The sequence below is a fragment of the Gopherus evgoodei genome, chromosome 3, assembly GCF_007399415.2.
Source record: "Gopherus evgoodei ecotype Sinaloan lineage chromosome 3, rGopEvg1_v1.p, whole genome shotgun sequence".
Taxonomy (NCBI): Eukaryota; Metazoa; Chordata; order Testudines; family Testudinidae; genus Gopherus; species Gopherus evgoodei.
The window spans coordinates 23231033-23237032 of NC_044324.1; the positions used below are offsets into that span (position 1 = coordinate 23231033).

At 43.4% G+C, this 6000-nt stretch overlaps 1 protein-coding gene across 6 annotated transcripts in view; it reads right to left on the bottom strand.

Annotated features, from left to right (window-relative positions):
• The window catches only part of SUPT3H (SPT3 homolog, SAGA and STAGA complex component), a 520171-nt gene extending 514697 nt beyond the window's left edge, over positions 1 to 5474 (bottom strand). Inside the window, exons 1-2 of one of the 6 annotated variants that reach the window (XM_030555259.1) lie at positions 5232 to 5432; positions 4449 to 4488 (exon numbers count right to left, since the gene is read on the bottom strand). The gene's annotated coding sequence lies outside the window, so the exon portion shown is untranslated. Of the gene's footprint in view, positions 1 to 4448; positions 4489 to 5151 lie in introns of all 6 variants that reach the window. The other 5 variants (XM_030555263.1, XM_030555252.1, XM_030555254.1 and 2 more) reach the window with 5 other exon arrangements.
• Positions 5475 to 6000: the final 526 nt, after the last annotated feature.

Below are 6000 nucleotides of genomic sequence, written 5' to 3' on the forward strand. Positions count from 1 at the left end.
GTCTGATACTATTTATAAGGCCCTACCTGAATTGCAGGATGATTGTCAAATAAATGATGCCGAGTTGCAAAGAAGACATGGAAAATCATGGAAAAGTAATAACTGACCTTTATTAATTGCCATAATTTGGAAAAACCAAAGACGACCTTTTTGTTTAAGAAAAATTTGCTGGAACAATATAAACACACAAGTATTATGTTATGACTGCCTTTTTTTTTTTTGTAAATAACCAGACATTTTGCTGCAACAATATCATTAATGCAGAGGGCTGAAAGCTGCTATCATCTTGGATAAATGGGGTTCTACTGTACTAATGGGGAAAAAAGCATGTTGCAAACCACAAAACGTATGTAAAACTGGGGACTGTGCAAAGTAAGCTAATTAAAATCAAAACTGCAGTGGAAGCCTAATATTGCAGGAACCACAATTTCCACAATATTGCAAATTAAGTAGGGCCTTACCTATTTAATATTTTCATTAATGACATGGAAATGGAATGGAGAGTAAACTTATAAAATTTGTGAATGATGCTGAACAGGGAGAGTTTGCAAGCGCTTTGGTCAACAAGATAAGAATTCAAAACAACCTTGACAAAATTGTAGAACTAGTCTAAAATCAACAAAATGAAATTCAGTAAAGACAAGCACAAAGTTCTACACTTAGGAAGGAAACAAAATCAAATATACAACTAAACAAAGTGGAGAATAACTGGCTAGGCAGTAATACTGCTGAAAAGAATCTGGGGGTTACAGTCGATCATAATCTGAAGGAATCACTCTGGGGTGTATTAACAGAGGTGTTGTAGGTGCCCTCTACTCAGCATTGCAAGGCCTCAGTTGGAGTACTGTGTCCAGTTTGGGGCACTGCACTTTAAGAAAGCAGTGGACAAATTGGAGATAGTTCAGAGGAGAACAACAAAAATTATAAATAGTTTAGAAAACTTGATCTATGAGGAAAGGTTTAAAAAACCTGGACATGTTTAATTTTGAGAAAACACTGAGGGGGGAAACCTATAAAAAAGTCTTCAAATACGCTTAGGGCTCATAAAAGAGCATGGTGATCAATTGCTCTCCATGTCCACTGACGGGGACAAGAAGTCCCTTAATCGTCAGCAAGGAAGATTTCAGTTAGAGATCAGGAAACACTTTCTAACTAACTATCAGAATAGCTAAGTTCTAGAACAGGCTTCCAAGGGAGGCTATGGAATCCCCATCCTTGGAGGTTATTAATAACAGCTTAAACACCTCTTACGGATGCTCTAGGAGGTATACTTGGTGCTGCCTCAGTGCAGGGGGCTGGACTAGATGACCTCTCAAGGTCCCCTCTGGGCCTACATTTCTATGATTCCATAATAATAAAGAGTAATTAAAAAGTTAAATTTAGTCATACTTTACTGGTATAGTTAGTTTTAATCCCCTTTTAGGGATCCCACCATAACACATGAAGCCTGTGAGCCACCCGGTCTTTGCAGCAGCATATCCTAACACATATTTGTTCTGTTTTGACATCTGTTTCAGTGTCTGACAATGGGAGCAAACATCCTTTTGTTCACTTTTAAACATTTAGAGTGAGACTTTCAAGAGCTCTCTGAGTTGGGCTAACAGCTCCCACTCAAGTCATTGAGAGTTTTACTATCAACTTCATAGAAGCAGCATTAAGCAAACACTCGGTGCTTTTGAAAATATCCACCTTTTTCCCCTCTCCACCCCCCACCCCGGATTAACCTCTTGGTTTTTTACCTTCCATTATTCATTTTTCTGTTGAAAGTTATACAGTGTTTTGATTACAAATATTTTGCTAGCTTTGAGAACATTTTAATTGTATTTTGGAGTACCCCAAGCATGTATGTTTAATAGTAGCATGGAAACTAATCATCATTTTTAGCATTGCTGCTGATCTTTTTATGAAATACAAAATGTAAATTGGTCTAGCAAAATATAGTTTCCCACAAAGGCATCAACTTAAGTTTCAGTACTTTGGAGAGACAGGTTTCTGACTAGTTACCGAGGATCTCATAACCCAGGGTTTCTCAATCTTTTTCTTTCTGAGGCACCTCCAACATGCTATAAAAATTCTGTGGCCCACCTGTGCCACAACAACAGTTTTTCTGCATATCCAGTAGATTAGAAGACAGAGCTGGTGTTAGGGGGTAACAAGCAGGGCAACTGCCTGGGGCCCCAAGCCACAGTGGACCCCATGAAACTAAGTTGCTTGAGCTTCAGCCCCGCACGGCGGGCTCGCGCTTCAACTTTCTGCCCTGGTCCCCAGCAAGTCTAATGCCAGCCTTGCTTTCTGGTTTATTTTGGAGGACCACCTAAAACCTGCTTGTGGCACCCTAGGGGCCTCCGGACTGCTGGTTGAGAAACTCTTGTCATAACCAACTAAATCATGCCCAGAACAGAAAAATCACATGGCTAACTGGCTTCCCCATTTTCTTTGTACATTTCATGATAGCAACAGTCCGCACAATTTCTGTGGGATTATCACACTTCTTGGGTTTGGCCTGCTGCCTTACCACACCCCTGGAGGCACACTATCATCACCCAGAAATGCAGAATCTAGCATGCCTTATTTCTTAAGAGTATCATGTAGGGATGGTATTAACCAAGAAAGGTGCTCAACACTGCATAAAATGATTATGCAAATGTAATTCCTACCACATGTAGTTTATTATAGTTTGCTTATGCTGACAAGTTACTAATTGACTAATCACGTTTTAGACAGTCACATTTTGTGTTATTCAAAATTATGTCCATAAGAGCAACGTAGTTGGTTGTGACACTGTTTGGCTTAGCAAATAAGCCTGTATATTGAAGAGCTAGGTGAATTCTATTAAACTTTGAGTGTAATTGTCAACTCTATTGTTCCAAAAACATGAGTCAGACCCCCAAAATAAAAAAAAAATTGACAGGTTCTTTTTATTTGTCTTCTAGTTTTCAAGTTTTTAGAACATACTCTGGTCATCTGTTCAAGCTTCCGAAATCACTTTTTTTTTAAACTAAAGCTAAGATTATCATGTATTCACATGACTCCAGGAGCTGGGGCTTTAAGAAAACTACCAAATATCTCAGGAGCTGGCAAAACTACTTATGACACCACTCTCACTACTAATGCGGCAACAACCAACAAGATGAAAAGTTATCATAAGAGACAGGTTTCCAATCTACAAACATGAGGTCTGAGCAAAGCCCATTGAAGTCAATGGGAATATTTCCATTGGCTACAATGGTAAAGAATAATAAACTTAAAACAGTAAAGGAAGGGGAAGGGAGAGAGGTGTAGTTTCCAAAAATGTCTTCTGTGGGGAGAAAGCATAAAAGGAGAAGACTCATAGCAGGCAGAAGAACATAGGAGTTTAGCTGAATATTTCAAAAGGAAGGCATTCTCTAAATACCTCATTAACAGAATTTGTTTCTAATTTCCATTTGGTTCAAATTATAACCCTTCAAGTAAACTCAGCTCTACAAAAATCTTCTGAAGTACCTCACAACACACCCTTAATGTTGCTACAGGACGTCCTGGTCTACACTGGGAATTTACATTGGTATAGCTACATCGCTCAAGGATGTGAAAAATCCAAAGCCCCAAGAGAGGTAACTATACTGACTTAACCTCGTTGTAGACAGCGCTATGTCAACAGAAGAATTCTTCTGTGGACCTAACTACCGTCTCTCAGGGAGCTGGACTGCCCACGCCAATAGGAGACCGCTCCTGTTGGCATAGGTGGCATCTACACTTAAGCACTGCAGCTGCCTGCTGTAGCATTTTAAGTGTAGATATACCCTGAAGCTAAGTATATTGCCCCAAAGATCATTTTTCCTGGAATGCATATCTAATAAATACTTTGCATGTATATAGTTCTTTTCAATCATAGGTCAAAGTGTTTCAGTCATTTATTTGTGTAATTTCTATAGCGGAAGTTGCTTACCAAAATATAAAGCATATTTTAATACACCTCTACCTCAATATAAAACAACCCAATATAACACACGTTCGGATATAATGCGGTAAAGCAGTGCTCGGGGCGGGGGGGTGAGGGGGACGCTGCACACTCTGGTGGATCAAAGCAAGTTCAATATAATGCAGTTTCACCTATAACGCGGTAAGATTTTTTGGCTCCTGAGGACAGCATTATATTGAGGTAGAGGTGTATATTTAGTAAATGATAATGAAAACCACTGCACATTTATAAGAGTTCAACAGAAAAAAATTTATTCTCTTGGACTTGAGAATGTATTAAATACTCAGAATCTGGGAACAGGTAGTTTTTTATTTATTGCAAAGTCTATGCCCTTCACATATAAAAACACCACACATGCTTGTTCTGCTATCTAAATAAAATCCATCAATCCCTCTACCTCCACCAAAAAAAATGTTGGCAAGAAAAACCACCAAACTCTCAGAACTGCAAAGCTAGACCACCATCACAAAACAACACTCAACAGTACCTGGCACACTTTTGGTGTAACCGGACATCAGCAACTTGTTCTATATAAATTATAAAAACATTTTCAAAGTTGTTTACAAACATGAAAATGAATAGGACATAGTGAAACATTTAGTAAGCAATAGTGTAAACCCAAGAGAAATTGATAAGAGGAGAGAAACAGGATGCAGATCACCAGGCTAAGGAGTTATTTGTACCCATACTCCCCAAAGTGGTCACCTGTTCTGGGTGCCTCTGTTACTAGAGTGCTTTGAACCTGAATTTCAGATTTGTTAAGAATCTACAGCTACCACTGAGGTAAAGTGGAGTTGTGGGTGCTCAACACCTCTGAAATTCAGACCCAAAGCATCAGATTGGATACCCCAAACACGCAGGCACCTGCAACAGGTGTCCAATTCTGAGAGGGGGAGGGGGAGCTTGGTTTTAGCATCTGGTACCAGGGAACAGATATGGTTACAAGGAAAGGAGCTGCAGAGGCTTTCCCCAGACCTGGGGTGCAAGTGGCATGGCACTGGGAGGAATCTAGCCCAGGCGCTGGGAGGCGTATTACCATGGTAACAGAGGCCAAGGCACATTAGCAGACATTCCTGCAAGAGGGTGCAAGACTCAGGGGAACACACATAATCCTCCCCTTCTCTCCCCCTCCCCCCCGCCCCAAAAAAAGATTACTAGGCAGCCAGGCAATGCATCCCTTGGGTCAATACCTCCACGGCCCCATGAACTCCCTGCTAAGTTAGGCAGGCAATAGCAACACGCTGTTCACTTCCCCGTGCTGGTGACTCACTCAAAGGCTCAGACACACGGGGCTGGACGCGGAGGTGTGCAAGGAAGGAAGGCGCAGCGTGCCCTGGTGGTGGCCAATTAACCCCAGTGGGCTGATGTCCAGAGACAGGGGGGCGGTTGGACAGGGGGAGCAGGGAACTGCGCCGTCCCCCTTCCCCCACCACCAGACACGCAGAGAGATACCGAGGCCTCTCAGCAGCCGCTCGACTCTAGCTGACTAACCGAAAGGGGGAAAATGGCGCCGCCCGCCGGGGGAGGGGCCGGTTCCGCCACACATCGGCTGCGGCGCACCAGCGCCTCCATCTTCTGTGTGGCGGCTCGCGCCGCTTCTCCCTGGGCGGCCGGCGGCGCTTGGAGCCCTGCGTGCGGAGGGAGGGAGGGAGAGCAGGGGCGGGCCGCGCCATGCCCAGAGCTGGCTCAGCCGTCGATCCCCTCACAGAGGGGTTCCCCGGCGTGGGTGGCGCGGTGGAGCAGCTCGTAGGGGGAGGGGAGCTGGGTAATCCCCCAGGGGAGGGCCCTGCTTGTGGAGGTGCTCGGATATCCACCCCCCCCCCCCGAATTTCAGAAGAGACCCTGGAGCCATCAGGAGGTGCTGCTGCAGGCATCTCTACGGCCCCCTCTCGGTACCTGGTTAGGAGGTTCCATATGTTGTATTTACATTATAAATTAAAAGGGGCACCGATCTAACAGGCTATGCTGCTTGCCATAAATTCAGATGCTAATCAGATTTCTCCCACTCCCCGCCCCGCAGTAGAAGGGGGGGGCCCTAT